The sequence below is a fragment of the Schistocerca serialis genome, chromosome 3 (assembly GCF_023864345.2).
Source record: "Schistocerca serialis cubense isolate TAMUIC-IGC-003099 chromosome 3, iqSchSeri2.2, whole genome shotgun sequence".
Lineage (NCBI taxonomy): Eukaryota > Metazoa > Arthropoda > Insecta > Orthoptera > Acrididae > Schistocerca > Schistocerca serialis.
The window spans coordinates 270,534,674-270,553,681 of NC_064640.1; the positions used below are offsets into that span (position 1 = coordinate 270,534,674).

The following is a 19,008-nucleotide window of genomic DNA, read 5'->3' on the forward strand; positions in this document are numbered from 1 at the left end:
GCATTCGCTTTCGTCGGCACAAGAGGTGAAACGTTTCTCGGCATTTGGCGGTTCAGATATACAACGGCAATCAAGTAGACACAATAATTTTGTAATTGTTGCAGTTACCAGAGACCTCATAACTAGTGTTGCACTGTTGTTTACGTTGCTCTTTTGTTTATTATTGTTCACATTGTGTGTGCCAAAGCCTCACGTATCGCTTTCACAAAACGTTTCAAGGCTGAAAGAGTAAATAAAGTTTTGTTTCAGAATGCAGGCACCGACTAACAGCGGTAAATTTTCAGATTGCCCGAATGTAATAGTGGGCTAAATATGAAATGGTGCATCGAACTGCAGCAGGTCCGGCGAACTGGAATTCCAGATTGTGTGCAAGCGAGACACTGACAATATCTTTTGCGTTTTATTTTTCGTGCCTTTATTGAGCTCGTGAATCAAGGCAGGAGCATGAAATATTACGATCCTATGAAATGAATGAACAGTTGTACACTGGTCAACTTAGGTATATCCTCAATAGGCACACTTTATGTTTGTCACACTGTGACTGCGACATAGAAGCAAATGAAGAAAATGTTATACTCGAGGAAGATTTGTAATGCTTAGTGTTGAAACTATTATACCGAAGGTACAAAAATGTAAGTCTCTGTTATAGTAAAGTTTTGTTATAAACGAAAGTTATGTAGAAAAAAGTATACGGTTTCCATCCTCTTTTATCTTGGTTCGATAAAGATTTATTACAAAATTAATTTTCATGAAGTATCAGCGAAATGAAATTGCGACTACAGTAGAGAATACGCAGCCGACGAAAGCTACGTTTATCGTAGACTCTAGAGGCGCACCGGAAGTCAGTTCAGATTCATCTGTAAGATGACTGAAGTCTACGCGTTTGCCATAATGAGATCGCAGCCATCTTGATGGACGCATCGCCAGCCTGCAAGATCCGCATAGGGATATATTGAGGTGCCGTTTTCACTAAGTTATAGCGGACAATATTGCGAATTTCCTGCCGTTCGAAAGAAATTTTTATTGATTGTTGTCACCGACTTACGACACTGACTTATTTTCGATTGGAATTATGTACTTTTTCTATGGTTTTTTAAAGAAACTTCTAAGAGAACTTCGACGACATAACTCGTATCGAATCCAATCAAATAATAAGATAACAGCACCGCAAACCACTAAAATAACGTCAGGAGAAGAGGTTCCACAAACGTCTGCGCTATCATACCAAGTATAAGCAAGCACGGAACTGAGTTCAGTTAGTGTGTTTTATTACCACGGCTGTCACATCAAGTGCACATGTTGACCTCGAGCATTGCTACACGCTATAAAATGATTTTGGAGAAACAATGCTGCACGTTGAATTTATCAACAGTATATGCCTGCGTTATAAGACTTTTCAAGCCTTCGGTACTCGTCATTGTTTCCAACAGACCTCTTGTTTTAATTTTCGTCACAGATAACTGTGTAGAAGTATCAAATTTTGACGTGTGCAGACACTTTTCGTTTCCTGAAGTTCCATTCCAGTGCTCTCCATGCGTTCTCGTAAGAGGATCTGCCATTACAAGGCGGCATGGGAGGGACATCCGTCACGTTGATTCCACACAGCCTTTCGTCCAGAAGGATGCCTTCCAATATCTGAGGCAACAGAATATTAGGAATTGGAGATACTTGAGGAGATTTAGATTCCCTTCAATGAAAGTGAAGCGGGTCTTGAAAAACACGCGTCAAACATTGATAGACCAAGAGCGTTGTTTTTTTTCTTTGAGTCAGAGTGAACTTTCAGCTGGCGAATAGTGCATATTACGAAGATGGTTTGTAAACGGGGCCTCTTCCTTGAAAAAATTTTTGCATAAATATGCCGCTTCACTTTGCACTTTTGGTAGATAACATTCGTAGAGCTGTAGTTGAAGTGAAATGTGAAGGAGATGAAATGCGATGGAATGTAGTGTTCACAGAAGAATCGTTAGGTTCTTCCCTCTCGTACTTCAGAGATGCTTTTTAGTGACATTTTCATTGTGCATTACTGCTACTAAAATGTTAGTTTCATTTCTATCATTAGTCGGTCTTCTTCTTTCTTGGCGTATTTTAATCTCCACACTTTCACTTTCTAGAGCTTCTTTTCATAATGTTTGCAAAGACAGGTCCTGAGTGCTTGGCACGATCTTCATACTCTTCAGCATACAATCGCATCGTTGAACTAAGAGTTTTGCAGCATTTAGCGTAAACAATATTAACCTTTTCAACAGTCGCTTACATTGTGAATGTGTCAACAGCTTTACGTGTAACTTATTTGATAGCTACAACACCAGAACACTGGCTGATAGGCTCCGAGGGCACGGGTAAACACAAGAACCATCCCTGAGTTACGTGTTTGCATAAAAATGGAAAAGCCGTGTAGCTAGGGCCTCCCGTGGGGTAGACCGTTTCCCTCGTTCAAGTCTTTCGAGTTGACGCCACTTCGGTGACTTGCGTGTCAATGGGGATGAAATGATGATGATAAGGACAACACCCAGTCCCTCAGCAGAGAAAATCTCCGATCCAGCCGGGAATCGAACCCGGGCCGTTAGGTATGACATTCCGTCGCGCTGACCATTCAGCCACCAGGGGCGGACACATGTTTGCTTACATTTGGTATGATAATGTGGAACCTCTTCTCCTGACGGTGGGGTAGTGTTTTGGGCGCTGTCATCTTCATACTATGTGATCAAGTCCCATATACACACCTGGAAATGGAAAAAAGAACACATTGACACCGGTGTGTCAGACCCACCATACTTGCTCCGGACACTGCGAGAGCAATGATCACACGCACGGCACAGCGGACACACCAGGAACCGCGGTGTTGGCCGTCGAATGGCGCTAGCTGCGCAGCATTTGTGCACCGCCGCCGTCAGTGTCAGCCAGTTTGCCGTGGCATACGGAGCTCCATCGCAGTCTTTAACACTGGTAGCATGCCGCGACAGCGTGGACGTGAACCGTATGTGCAGTTGACGGACTTTGAGCGAGGGTGTATAGTGGGCATGCGGGAGGCCGGGTGGACGTACCGCCGAATTGCTCAACACGTGGGGCGTGAGGTCTCCACAGTACATCGATGTTGTCGCCAGTGGTCGGCGGAAGGTGCACGTGCCCGTCGACCTGGGACCGGACCGCAGCGACGCACGGATGCACGCCAAGACCGTAGGATCCTACGCAGTGCCGTAGGGGACCGCACCGCCACTTCCCAGCAAATTAGGGACACTGTTGCTCCTGGGGTATCGGCGAGGACCATTCGCAACCGTCTCCATGAAGCTGGGCTACGGTCCCGCACACCGTTAGGCCGTCTTCCGCTCACGCCCCAACATCGTGCAGCCCGCCTCCAGTGGTGTCGCGACAGGCGTGAATGGAGGGACGAATGGAGACGTGTCGTCTTCAGCGACGAGAGTCGCTTCTGCCTTGGTGCCAATGATGGTCGTATGCGTGTTTGGCGCCGTGCAGGTGAGCGCCACAATCAGGACTGCATACGACCGAGGCACACAGGGCCAACACCCGGCATCATGGTGTGGGGAGCGATCTCCTACACTGGCCGTACACCACTGGTGATCGTCGAGGGGACACTGAATAGTGCACGGTACATCCAAACCGTCATCGAACCCATCGTTCTACCATTCCTAGACCGGCAAGGGAACTTGCTGTTCCAACAGGACAAAGCACGTCCGCATGTATCCCGTGCCACCCAACGTGCTCTAGAAGGTGTAAGTCAACTACCCTGGCCAGCAAGATCTCCGGATCTGTCCCCCATTGAGCATGTTTGGGACTGGATGAAGCGTCGTCTCACGCGGTCTGCACGTCCAGCAGGAACGCTGATCCAACTGAGGCGCCAGGTGGAAATGGCATGGCAAGCCGTTCCACAGGACTACATCCAGCATCTCTACGATCGTCTCCATGGGAGAATAGCAGCCTGCATTGCTGCGAAAGGTAGATATACACTGTACTAGTGCCGACATTGTGCATGCTCTGTTGCCTGTGTCTATGTGCCTGTGGTTCTGTCAGTGTGATCATGTGATGTATCTGACCCCAGGAATGTGTCAATAAAGTTTCCCCTTCCTGGGACAATGAATTCACGGTGTTCTTATTTCAATTTCCAGGAGTGTATTTTCCGTCATTGAAGTTCTCTTAGAAGCTTCCAATGCCACAGAAAAAAGCAAATAGTTCCATTAGAAACAACAACAAAAAAACAAATTTGGTGTCGTGATTCGGCGAGTATAAATGACAGGAAATACTTGTGAATGTCAGAATATGGCCATATTGTGCGCTATAACTTGATAAAAACCTCATCTCGATATATTTACTCACTCTGGATATATCTGGGATTGCCTGTCCAGGCTGCCTCACTCTTCAAGTGTGCTGCCATCTGAAGGTAGCCTTAAACTCGAAACGATGTGCTGTTCAGTAAACAATTATATACAAATAGTAACTGGAAGCTCTCTGTTTCGTTACGTTTCTACAAGTCTCAGTGCTATAATTCTCACACAGTATTCAAATATGCCTTCAGCCTCGCCTGATAACTATGTGACGGTTTTATAGCTAAACACGAATGTGTAAGTTGTTGAATAAGTCTGCCTCACTTGATTTCTGATCCTTTTCGGAGGTACCTAAGATTGTCATGAAGTACAGAGAATTATTTTGAGAAAGGAAGCGATAGAGAAACTGTCCGCAGTACGCATCATTGTGGACAATGGTTTCACTTTCTCACAAACATTATATTCGCCTTCCGAAATATATTTAGAATTGGTTTGTGTAAGAAATGATCCATTTACCGTTGGTGGTTCTTTTTCGATTTTGTGTATCACACAATTTTCAGTTCACAATACCTTGCTGCTGTCACGTGTGAATCTTACCGAACTATCAGTTTAATAAGTTATGATTGCAAAATACGAGCACAATTTCTTTACAGAAGAACGGAAAAATTGAAAGAAGCCAACCTCGGGAAAGATAGTTTGGATTCCTAAGAAATGTAGGGACATGTGAAGCAATACTGACCCCACTGCTTCTCTTAGAAAATAGGTTAACGAAAGACAAACCTACATTTATAGCACTTGTAGACTTAGAAAAAGCTTTTGGCAATTTCGACTGGAATATTCGCTTTGAAATTCTTAAGGTAGCAATGATAGCATACAGGTAGCGAAAACCTGTTCATAAACCGCTCAGAAATCAGACATCCGTTATTAGAGTCGAGGCATATGAAACGGAGGCAGTGGTTGAGAAGTGAATGGAACATGGTTGTAGCCTATGCCCGATGCTTTTCAGCAGTGAAGGAAACAAAAGAAAAATATGGAGTAGTAATTAACGTCCAAGGAGAAGAAATAAAAACTTTGAGGTTTGCCGATGACATTGTAAATCTGTCAGAAGCAGCAAGGGACTTGGAGGAGCGGTTGAACGGAATGGACAGTGTCTTGGAAGGAGGATATAAGATGAACATCAAAATGTGTTCAAATGTGTGTGAAATCTTATGGGACTTAACTGCTAAGGTCTTCAGTCCCTATGCTTACACACTACTTAACATAAATTATCCTAAGGACAAACACACACACCCAAGCCCGAGGGAGGACTCGAACCTCTGCCAGGACCAGCCACACAGTCCATGACTGCAGCGCCTGAGACCGCTCGGCTAATCCCTCGCGCCGATGAACATCAACAAAAGCAAAACAAGGAACATGGAAAGTAGTCAAATGAAATCAGATGATGATGAGGGAATTAGAATATGAAACGTGACACATAAAGCAGTAGATGAGTTTTGCTATTTGAGCAGCAAAATAACTAATGATGGCCAAAGTAGAGAGGATATAAGATATAGGCTGGCATTTGCAAAAAAAAAAAAAAAAAAAAAAAAACGGTTGTGAGGAAGAGAAATTTGTTAACATCAAATATAGATTTAAGTGTCAGAAAATCTTTTGTGAAATTATTTGTATAGAGTGCAGACAGTATGGAAATGAAACATGGACGATAAACACTTTAGACAAGAAGAGAATAGAGGCACTTGAAATGTGGTGCTACAGAAGAATGTTGAGGATTAGATGGGTAGATCACGTAACTAATGAGGAGGTACTAAACAGAGCTGAGGAGAAAAATAATTCGTCGCACAACATGAGTAAAGAAGGGATAGGCTAGTGGGACACATTCTGAGGCATCAAGGGATCACCAATTTTGTACTAGAGGTAAGTGTAGGAGGTAAAAATCGTACAGGGAGGGCAAGGGATGAATACATTAAGCACATTCGGAATTATGTAGATCGCAGTAGTTATTCCAAGATGAAGAGGCTTGCACAGGATGGAGTAGCGTGGAGAGCTGCATCAAACCAGTCTTTGGACTGAAGACCATAACAATAACACAATAAACCGAATGAAACAAATACTTGACAGAATCGTGTAGGATGCAACAGTCCAGAGAGAAACCATGGTGTTATGACTCCACTGCTAATATAAGAGGGAAGTAGTGAAGTTTTAACTTGCTCCTCGAAAACATAAAGTTTGTAATTAACTTGTTGTTCTTTTGCAAGTTCATGTATTCTGTCCTGCTACACATTGATACCCGCTCGCCACAGTTCGGTAGTACGTCACCAGAGGCGCCAAAACAAAAGCCCATCTCCACTTTTATCAGTGGACTGCGTAATTTTGTTTTGGCGTCTCTAGCGGCTTGCTATGGAAGTGTGGCGTGGGAATACCAAGGTGTACCAGCACTGCGGTCATGTACATACCGAAAAAAATTTAATTACTCACGTATCTTTATGTTTTCTAGGTCATAATTAAAACTTTGTGACTGCCCCTAGCAAATGAAAAGGCAACAGCAGAAGAAAATAAGGAGGCACAAAGGAAAAGAAAAAGAGAGAGAGAAACAAAACCAGGGATGCGGCCGTTCTTCCGTGTAGGTTAATATTCCACGAGACTCGCGAAACAAGATCTCCTTCCTACCTACGTTTCCCTCGTTCTGAGAATCTGAAGAGGATTTCTCGGTATAAGGCGTCCTGCTTCGTGGAAGCTGGTTTATAAGAAGTGTGCTCGGCCGCCGAGGCAGGTGCGTTGTCTCCGCCCGCAAATAAAGCGTCGCCCGGAGCATTTTTAGGCCCTGACGCCAGCCGGTGACCACCGACAAGTTCCGCCAGGAAGACAGCCCAGCAGCGAGCGGCAGCTTCTCTACTTGCTGTCACAGTTTCCAGGAACAGCCGACAGTGAAGGCTGTATCTAGCTAACAACCTTTTTCCCCCTTCCTGTCGGCAACCGCGAGGTCAAAGAGGAGAGAAAACGACTCTACTCGCCCTTTGTCGCTGTGAGTGGTAAGATTCTGCTTCCGCCTCGGGGAGTTGCACCAGCCCCAATAAAATCTCACCGACGGATGAACGACGTGGGTAGGGGTGGTTTTTAAGTTTCCCACGATCCACCAAGTGAACGCCGGGCTGGTACCCAAGTCCCGTCTCAGTTACACGATTCGTACACATTTAGAAAAGTTTCGCTTACTTTCACATGGATAACACCACACGCAGACAGTTTCGGTGCACGTATTCCGTCCCGGGCACACGGCCACCCCTTATTTAACCATGCCACATCCGTTAATAACCATGCCGACCCTCCGTCGATGCGGGACAAAGGCACAAGAAAAAAAGAACACTTACGCAAATTGTGTACTAGACCGACAATCGAGTCGAAATCGAATTTCCGTTTCGTGGTCGAAGGCAAAAATCGCTGTCTAGTCTTAATCTGACTTACAGATTTATTTCTTATTAAGTAAAGCTGTCTTCAACCACAAGATGGTTTCAACGCCACCTTGTTTTACTCCTTTTGGAGGTGGTATACCTTTGCCTTCCTCCGACTTTTGAACTGATTGATGCAGATAGTTTAACAGGCACGTACAATTTAAAGCAGACTTTGAATTATAGTGTAATTTGGCATTTTTCACATTAACAAATCCTTGCCAGACCTGAAAGCAGTGGTAAGTGACGTAAAATAAATCCCAAGGTCGACTGAGGAATGCACACATATCTTAAGAATTGAAATATGGTAACTCTGCTGTTTATTTGTATGTCAAAAGATGCACACTTCAAGCAGACAACAAATCTCGTCACTTCGAAGTTAACATAGTCTTCATCGAACTGTGTGTATGATCCATTGGAATACGGGTATCTTAGGGTCTAGTAAACTAAGTACATTTGTTATAAATTAGTTTAAAAAACCCGAAAAGTGCATACTATTTCATTACAACTTGTGAAATGGTGATACATTCTGAACTAATATTTCGTTCTTATTACAACTGAAAGATGTTCAATTTGTGTACCTCTACGCGAAATGGTTTCTGAAACGAAAAAAATTATATGAACTGCAAGTCAGTACTGTCCATAACAGCACTAGCAATGTATCTCATTTCTAATCTCAACAAATATTTATTGCATAACTTCAAAGCCGAAAGTCTATACAGGGTGTTAGGGGTATAAGTGGAGATATTTTATTGATGAATGATGACAGTTACTGAATAACATTACATGCATGTTAACTTCGTTTGCAGACTAATAATTATGGATATTATGATTAGAATGTTTTTAGGTGGGTAGTACCTCCAAGTACGTAAGGCACAAGCACCATTAATGTTTATTTTTCCCTAGGAAGCAGGTCAGGTATTGAAGTGTGATTGTATGCATGCATAACGGTTACTCTATAGTGACAGGCGTAGTCCGCTACGTGAGGCACTTACGAACGCACAGAAAATATCAGATAGTAAATTATATGACGTCTTTGCGGGAAGATCGTTAGGCACAGAGAAAAAACAACTAACACATGAGGTGGGTACATATTTAGTTACCAATGCTCAAGATATCTGTACCTATACACCTAACACTGTTTCGTTAACAGTGTGTGTGTGTGTGTGTGTGTGTGTGTGTGTGTAACAGACAGCCGAATGGCTAATTCCCTTCGTCTCACGCTCCCACTCCACGTTACGTCACTATTAGTCCCCTAACCTACACTATTCGCCATTAAAACTGCTACACCAAGAAGAAATGTAGATGATAAACGGGTATTCATTGGACAAATATATTATACTAGAACTGACATGTGATTACATTTTCACGCAATTTGGGTGCATAGATCCTGAGAAATCAGTACCCAGAACAACCACCTCTGGCCGTAATAACGGCCTTGAAACGCCTGGGCATTGAGTCAAACAGAGCTTGGATGGCGTGTACAGGTACAGCTGCCCATTCAGCTTCAACACGATACCACAGTTCATCAAGAGTAGTGACTGGCGTATTGTGACGAGCCAGTTGCTCGCCCACCGTTGACCAGACGTTTTCAGTTGGTGAGAAATTTGGAAAAGGTGCTGGCCAGGGCAGCAGTCGAACATTTTCTGTATCCAGAACGGCCCATACAGGACCTGCAACATGCGGTCGTGCATTATCCTGCTGAAATGTAGGGTTTCGCAGGGATCGAATGAAGGGTAGAGCCACGAGTCGTAACACATCTGAAGTGTAACGTCCACTGTTCGAAGTGCCGTCAATGCGAACAAGAGGTGACCGAGACGTGTAACCAATTGCACCACATACCATCACGCCGGGTTATACGCCAGTATAGCGATGACGAATACACGCTTCCAATGTGCGTTCACCGCGATGTCGCCAAACACGGATGCGACCATCATGATGATGTAAACAGAACCTGGATTCATCCGAAAAGATGACGTTTTGTCATTCGTGCAGCCAGGTTCGTCGTTGAGTACACCATCGCAGGCGCTCCTGTCTGTGATGCAGTGTCAAGGGTAACCGCAGCCATGGTCTCCGAGCTGATAGTTCATGCTGCTGCAAACGTCGTCGAACTGTTCGTGCAGATGGTTGTTGTCTTGCAAACGTCCCTATCTGTTGACTCAGGGATCGAGACGTGGCTGCACGATCCGTTACAGCCATGTGGATAAGATGCCTGTCATCTCGACTGCTAGTGATACGAGGCCGTTGGCATCCAGCACGGCGTTCCGTTTTATCCTCCTGAACCCACCGATTCCATATTCTGCTAACGCATTTCTCCTCCTCTGCCTGTGATTTTTCCTTGGTGGATGGACTGGAATGAGCTGCACTCAACCCGTTGATGCCAGCTGAGAAGCTTCTTGACCGATTAGTATCGGTTCAGAGGTCACAAAGTCAACAACGACCGGTAGAGCGGTGCGGTGACCTTGTGCTCCTCCATCCCGCAGCAAATGACGCCATTGTTATAGGATGGCGCGGCGGTCGGTCGAACCCCATAGGCCCGTCTAGGGCCAGAACGCAGAAACTTACTTTTTCTACTTTAACAAATCCAACCTGACGATGAGGCTTCAAAGCTACGAAATTGGTAGTTAAATATTTACCAGAGCAACCAAGCGATTATTATTCGATATGTTGTCTACACTGACGTAGCAAATGTCATGGGATAGGCACCTAATATTGCGTCGGGCATCCTCTGGCTCTGCGAACTGCAGTGAGAAACCGTGGAAGTAAGTCTATAAGTCCCTGGTACTCCTCTACAAGCAGCTGACACAAAATCCTTTGCAAAGCGGTAGCTAATTCTGGTCTGTTCGTGGTTGCAGGATACATGGCACGGGCTTGCGTTCCATGACATCCCAGATATGCCCGATGGGGTTCAAATCTGGTCTCCGGGGAGACCAGGATGACTAGGACACTTTTTTTTCACTAGCTGCTTATTTTTTATGACCCACCGTCTAATTTCTTATGGTGGGTCGTATGTTGCCACTTAGCCGCTGTGACTGGGTCCGGGGTCCGGTGTGACTGAAAGTAACACCATACCGGCTCCCGTCCCCACTCACACCGTTGCCCGTGTCCCGCCACGTGAAGGCGGGCTTTATGTGTTTACATCCATTTGACAACTTTTTTTTGTGCAGCACTAGAAACACTTATAACAAATTCAAAATCATGTCAGATATTAATAAACAAAACGAAATTAAATATTTAGAAAGAAGGAAGGAAGAGAATTGATGAATAGAGAAGAGATAGGTATAATATTGCCCATCACCTGGTTGTGGGCGGCTGCCCGGGTCTTGGAATGACCCTCAAGACGCTGGCCATCGCTCACCATGCCTTTAACATCTACCATCCTAAAAACTAACTTAACTAGAAGAGATTAGGCTATGTTAAAGCAAGAAACTAAGACTAAGACATCCATGTCCAGCGTGCTAAACTATTTGCGATATACAATAGACAGGACAACACAACACTCAGTCCGTTAGCGGAGAAAATCTCCGACCCAGGCGGGAATCGAACCCGGGCCCTTAGGATTGACAGTCTATCGCGCTGATCACTCAGCTACCGGGGGTGGACGTTGTGCCCGATGATGTTGGATTAACAGTGGCACCGGTGTGCGGTGCCGACTCCCATTCCCCATGGAAGCCATGGTCCTACAGATTGTCCTCTGAGACACGTGCTAGCATTTCCTGCATTGAATTGAGCCGTGATTCGTTGCATTGTTGCCGTCCTGTCACTATTGATAATCCGTCTCAGATGTCGCCGGTCACGGTCAACGAGCGTGGCTGGACGGCTGGCAGTTCGTCTGTTGTGGACTGTGACACTCTCATTCATTCATTCATTCATTCACGATACAACCAGGGCAGCCGGCTGCTGTGGACGAGCGGTTCTAGGCGCTTCAGTCCGGAACCGCGCTGCTGCTACGGTCGCAGGTTCGAATCTTGCCTCGGGCATGGATGTGGGTGATGTCCTTAGGTTAGTTAGGTTTTAGTAGTTCTAAGTCTAGAGGACTGATGAACTCAGATGTTAAGTCCCATAGTGCTTAGAGCCATTTGAACCATTTGAATACCCTGGACACGGTTGAACGTGTGAAGCCGAATTCCTGCGCCAATGACGAAATCGAAATTCCCATCCGTCGGGCTCCGACCACCATACCTTCTATGAACGTCAGCCTACGACGACGTTCCATGTTACCCAATTTACTTGCATAACCACTTCTCAGAAGGTCTCCTATACAACTGCAACAGGCACAGGGCAGTGTGGTGCTCCACAAACACCTGCACCATCTATGCCCCACTATCCAATGACAGTTGTTACGTCAGTGTACTTAAGGCTGCGATTGTCCCTCGTAAGAGATATTGGATATTATTGCAGTTTTTACAGGTTTAAACTTGGTAATAAATACTCGCGTCATTTGCAGGTACAGTGAAGAGCAGTGCGACTGATCATAACACGTGTGTGACACGAGGGCAGGGGAGAGTGTCAGGAGAGGCGCAGAACCGCTAGTCGAGTGCACTGTAACGGGCGAGCGAAACGCGGGGCAGCTTCTCAGCGGCGCGAAATGCACGTGGCCGCGGCGCGTTATCTGCGCGGCGCCTGCGGGGATTAGATAATGGGACGGCCGTGCTGATGCAGGCGGCCGCTGCCGGACCTGTGATCACACGGCCGCCGGCCGTAAAATAAAAATGTCCGTAGCGGCACAAACACAGGGCCGGGCCCGGCGCTTAAAATTCATTATTTGAGCGGCGCGCGTGCTGCCGCGGCCACGGCGGGGTGCTGCGTTTCGACACAAATCGGTTAGCGGCAATCGATAGGCCGGCGGTGGCGGCGGTCGCGTGCTGATCCGGCGAGGGAGGACGGCCAGTGACAAAGTAGTGGCGACCTCGCGTGCCGCCTGATTTATGTGCAGCCGCGCTTGAAAAATTCCGCCCGCCACCGCCGCCGTGCCAGCTGCTCCTTATTGCTCTTAGCCGTCGGCCGGCCTCAAATAAATTACCGGTTTTCGAAACAAATTCACGACAGCACCGTCCTACCGCTACGAATAACGAAAATCTCCGCACGGGTGCGCGTTCGTATAGCAACAATTGTCTTGCGTTGCGGTGTCTTTCTGGCGCGACCGTGCAATCTGTAACTTTGCGTGGTCACAACGCGCTTTCCGCTCGTGACAAATTCCTTACGCTGGTGCTTTCCCGCACTCTTACTTCAATTTGCTGTTCGATTCTACACGGTCCAGTCACATTAATGTGGCCAGCTGTCAAAGGCCCGAATAACTACCTTTTACAGCGAGGATCGCTGCGAGACGTTTAGGAGGAGAATTAGTGGGGCTCTGGAAGGTACCGACAGGTATGTGGAGCCGTGTCGACTCCAGTGGCATGGCCAGCTTGTAATGGTACTTGAATTACGTAACTATTATGGTACCTCAACTGAACCTCTCGATACCAGTAACATTGTACTGTATTTCTGTTAACTACTTAACATTCAGATTTGATTTCACTTTTGATACATCAATATGTTTATATTGCAATGATATTATTCTTATGTGTATTCTTTCTTTTGTCACTATGATCTTTGACGTACTTGTAACTCTGATTTTTGGGCGCGTAAGCGATTATTAGTTAGTTGTTGAGTTGTTAGAGAGTCGGACCTTGAAAAAGGGTCAAGTGTTGTACGTCATGTTGGAAAGACGCGTATTGTAGTCCGCTTATAAAATGTGAACTTTAACAGTGACTGTGAGAAAGATGTTTTCAAGTATGTTTTGTATTGTGAAGTGATGTTTTGTGTGTCACGTAATATTGCAATAAAAGCAATTAAAAGGAAGTGTAGCTTAAATTCGGAGTGCTGATTATTTTTTTACATCACCGTTGTCCAACAAAAGTGTAATCTCCAAGACTGGTTTGTGAAGCGCATCTACAAAACTTTTGAATATAGCACGTTAAAACCTAAGCCTCTTTGCATCCGAGCTTAGAATCATAACCACCTAGATTTTCAACGATTGAGCCATGATTTTACGACGAGACCAGCGTGGGAAACACAAAAAGATGAGTGCCTAGTTTTTTGATTATTACATGAAATGACTGTTAACTGTGCTCTAATGACATCTGCCACATAATGACTGATGTTGCCCGAAAATGCATTATTTAGCAGCGTGAGCAACACCACAATCGTTATTAAATGCTGACCTTTGTTGTGGTAGGGTTGTTAGAAGCTGCACTAAGTTTCTCGGTTGAAGATCCGTGGCGCGAACAGCCCGATGGAGGTGGTCCCACAGATTCTCGACTCGGTGTAAATCCGCAGAATTAGATGGCTGGGGAAGCGGAACAAACACTGGTAGCAGTTACTTCTGTAAAACATCTGGGAGTATGCGTACGGAACGATTTGAAGTGGAATGATCATATAAAATTAATTGTTGGTAAGGCAGGTGCCAGGTTGAGATTCATTGGGAGAGTCCGTAGAAAATGTAGTCCATCAACAAAGGAGGTGGCTTACAAAACACTCGTTCGACCTATACTTGAGTATTGCTCATCAGTGTGGGATCCGTATCATCTTGGGTTGACGGAGGAGATGGAGAAGATCCAAAGAAGAGTCGCGCGTTTCGTCACAGGGTTATTTGGTAAGCGTGACAGCGTTACGGCGATGTTTAGCAAACTCAAGTGGCAGACTCTGCAGGAGAGGCGCTCTGCATCGCGGTGTAGCTTGCTGTCCAGGTATCGAGAGGGTGCGTTTCTGGATGAGGTATCGAATATATCGCTTCCCACTACTTATACCTCCGATGAGGTCACGAATGTAAAATTAGAGATATTCGAGCGCGCACGGAGGCTTTCCGGCAGTCGTTAATCCCGCGAACCATACGCGACTGGAACAGGAAAGGGAGATAATGACAGTGGCACGTAAAGTGTCCTCCGCCACACACCGTTGGGTGGCTTGCGGAGTATGAATTTAGCTGTAGATGAAGTACGGTAAACTTGCATGGTGCTCTTCGAACCATGACCGGTCACTGCGAGCCGTGGACACGCTTCATCGTCCTGCTGGTAGATGTCATCGCGCCGGGAAAGAAGACACCGCATGTAGTGCTGGACATGATCCCCAAAAATAGATGCGTACTTGTGTTGAGCCATTATGCCTTGCAGAATAACGAGATCACCCAGAGAATGCCATGTAAACTTTCCCCAGACTATAACGCTCACTCCTCTGACCTGGACCCTTCCGACGATTCTTGCTGTGCCGTCTTGTAATGTGGGCGGCCTGGATTTGATCCTGGCTGGTCCAAGTTTTAGACAATAGTGCATTTTCTATGAACATTTTCGGGAAGTGTAGGAAACATACAGACAAAGCAAATATTTTATTTTAACAGTTTTATTAACAATCTCGTGTAAAAGATTGGTAATTAATAATTTATATTTTGTATGCAATATCTGTTTAGAAATTAGGTGTGCATTTTTCATAAAAAATGACAATTATGTATGTGTAAATTAGGACATACTTGAAGCAGTTTATATTTAAGCGTGAACGGAAAATATAAAAAAAGACCGAAAGGAGACAGGAACGTGCTCTTACCAGTGTCGAGCGCTACCGATTTCTTTTTCTTTTTTTTCATCTCTATGTATTTTACGCTACACGTAAGTGCACGTAGAACAGGCACCATTGCTAAAAAAAATTTGCATCTGCTGGAAATCGAACCTGGTCCACCGACGTCTACCACAGAAATATGTGACCCGTCGACAAAATCGGCCGTGATTTAATGAACTTCAGACGATCGGAAAATTTCAAAGACGATTTTCTCTAGAATTCTTGATAGTTACATCGAACAGCTTTGAAGGATTGGTGTTTCAGTTCTGAACATCACGTACCGTAAGTATTTTTAAAAAAATTTAAAAGTCCGATTGCTGTGCGGTCTCGTTGTAAGCCGTAGTGTCTCTCGTGTTATCTTCGGCACTAGCAATGGTAGCGACGAGATAGTCGAAGGTCGATCGAGGAAACGGGAGTCAACATTTGACCGAAGTATAGGGTGCCCAAAATGAATTTGAATCGGAAAATATTTATGACTGACGCGGATCTTATCCTTGTTATTCAACTGGAGAAGTCCCTATCACCGAAAATGCTTAACCATGATTTCAGAGCACCAATCGGTTACTGCCATATGTCTGCAGATTCACATGTCTCATATACTCTCTCCCGAGTACTTCGCTGTGTCCTAAGTGTGAGTGGATGCGAGGAGTAGACGTGTTCAGTGACTAGATGAATATAACACAAAATCGTGCTCAAAATAAAACAGCGCGTGTTCATTGTCGAGTATTATGCGAAGCACGCCGGCAGGTGTGGCCGAGCGGTTCTAGGCGCTTCAGTCTGGAACCGCGCGACCGCTACGGTCGCAGGTTCGAATCCTGCCTCTGGTATGGATGTGTGTGACGCCCTTAGTTAGGTTTAAGTAGTTCTAAGTTCTAGGGGACTGATGACCTCAAATATTAAGTCCCATAGTGCTCAGAGCCATTTGAACCATTTTATGCAAAGCACACACAATAAGTGGAGAAAAAGTGCGGGAACTGTTTTCGCAAGAGGTTAACACTAGAAGTGTTTCGACCAAGTCTGCAGTGCAAACTTAGTGGAAAAATGGCTTGAAGTGATCTCTCTAGCGAACAAATATCGTAACTATCCAAAAAGAGTCTGAACACCAGAAGTGTGCCGTTTATCTATGCAAGATGGAATCAACGGACAGTCGTGTCTAAAAATCAACGAAGAGAACCCGCATATTTGTCCTTACAAGTGTACTGTTGTGCATGAGTTAGTGTCCAACCGAACTTTCGCTTGTTGAGCTCTGCCAGTGGTTTTTGTGTGAAGTGGAATGACAACTTTCGGATCCTCAGTTTTTCATTTCTAAGGCTGGATCAGCCTGTCAGGTATGTGAATTGACCGAATAGGCGCCATTATGTACCAGAAAATCCTCATCAGTACTTTGAAGAGCCGTTGCATAATCTCAAGGTCGGTGGGCACAATGTCTCATACCCGCAACGTAACAAGATTCTTTCATAAAACTGTTATGCTAACCGGTATGTTCAGAAACTGTTTAATCCATACTTGGATCACCTCACAGAGGATGAATGACATTATGGATATTTTCAGTAAGACGAAGCAACAGCACACACCGCCTTGACAACCTTGTCGCGAGTGCTTGAGGTGTCCGGTGAGGAGAGGACAATCCGCAGAGGCGGTGCAATCTCCTGAGCGCCTCTGTCGCCTGAACTCTCTCCTTGTGATTTTTAAATGCAGGACAAATTAAAGGGTCAGGTGTACTCAAATAATCCTGAAACACTTGGAGGGCAACAGCAGAACACTGAAAATGCTATTGCTGCTATCCCTCGGGTAGATCTGCTATGAGTGCCTCACAGTTCGATAAATCGAGCCCATCGCTATATCGACGCCAGCGGTGTCCGTTTCTAGCATCTTCTGTGATGTCCATTAACAAGGGTCAGCCCTGCACCTGTCTTATTGTAGATATTTTTCGGGTCAGTTATGTTTTACCCACCCTGTTGATCTTGTACGCGGTATCGGAGTAACTGACTAGTGCACTTCGAACGGGTGTAGCCGGCATTGTCTGAAGTCGATGACAAACGAAGGCAGCGAACGGAATTTCAGACTGTGTGCTTCAGTACCGTTTACGTGTTACACAGAGAAGCATTTTCTTTGAGAACACTATTGTGTTTATAAGCGGAAAACTAAGATCTGATGGGAAGCTGTCTTTTTATTTATTTATTTATTTAATTATTTATTTTGCTGCACTTCTCGTCGAAGCTAAAACTGTCCTAATAGTTTGGATTAAATCGCGATCAGGGTAAAGAAATCCGCCACAGTGTTCCACGAGTAAATATTTATGCTAAATCGCGATCAACGGTCCCTCCCAGACGTTCCTGCCTGATTCATCCCGTTAGACAACAAAATCACTTCGGACGTTACATTCATACGTGTGCAGAAGATAGTAGTTTTCAAGCACTTCATAACTGCTCTTCTTTTATAAACCCTGTCAAGCAGACACAAAAAGAAAATTCTGATAATTTTTCTACACAAGTGTCATCATTTTACCACGGAAACAAAAGGCAGTAAACTCGATTGATGTACAGAAAGTGCCCGCATCTCCTGTTGAGCCGGGGAAGTTGGAAAATTCGGATTTAAATGGCGTGTAATCTTTAACAACGAGAAAAATAGCTCCGTGAACAGCATTAGTCTAAATACCTTCCATACATTGATCGCATATTTCTAACCTAACCTAATCTAACCTGACTCGGGCTAGGAAAGACTGGAGAAGGGGATTAGCCGTGGGACTTTCAAAAGAAGTCTTTGCACTCAACTGAACTGAAGCGCCGTAGGGAAATCACGGGAAACCTGAATCTGAACGGCTGGACGGGGACTTGAAGCACACTCCTTCCGAGTATGCTTCAAGAGTTTTTAGCCACTGCGTCACTTCGTTGAGATCTGTGAAGCGCTCCCAAAGGCGGTGAAAACTGCGTGGACTTGTTCGCGACAGATAAAATCTTTTCCCTTTAATATGTGGCGTCTAATCGTATAGCCCAGACTAACACAGATTTTCTCTAGGTGTTGCACTTTTTTCCCGTTTTGCCACCAGTCCAGTACAAACAGTACTGTTCATGTTTCAGTCGAATCGTATCTGGCAACGCATATGTGCTTCATGTTCACACAGTAATTAATCGAAGCTCTGACACGATTTCTCGTCTTATTTAACATGCCACATTGTGATTCTAAAAATGACAATGAAGACAAAATTTGGAAGATGGTAAGGAATGACTTCGGGAGCAACAGCGGAAAGTGAAAGGTATCAATACACATTCTTCCTCAAAACACCCTCTACAACACCTCGAAATTTGTCACGACATTTCTAGGACACCCTGTACAGAACTGAATAATGACATGAACAATGAATGATAACGACATAAATATAAACTAATTCTAAATGAGTTAGCAGTTTTGAAAATAAGTACCTGACAGCAAAATAAGTGGGAATCCATCTTGTATCCTACTCGTGCGTTTCTGAAGATGCGTAGTTCTACCCTTTTGGTGCGTACAAAAATTCAGGGAACATAACAATTTATAATCTTCGTAAATTATGTAAAACACGTCTCGTATTTATAATTACCACAGTGAACACATTTGTTTGTGTCAGTTTATACATTAATCCTCATTTAGATACTGATATACAAAAATTGAATTTTCAGCGACCTGTCTTTCATAATAAAATCTGACATTGTAAT

General features: G+C 44.8%; 1 protein-coding gene across 1 annotated transcript in view; it reads left to right on the plus strand.

Moving 5' to 3' along the window:
• Window positions 1-19,008, plus strand: part of LOC126470783 (plexin-B) — a 1,233,199-nt gene that overhangs the window by 535,887 nt on the left and 678,304 nt on the right. The gene's annotated exons all lie outside the window — the stretch shown is intronic.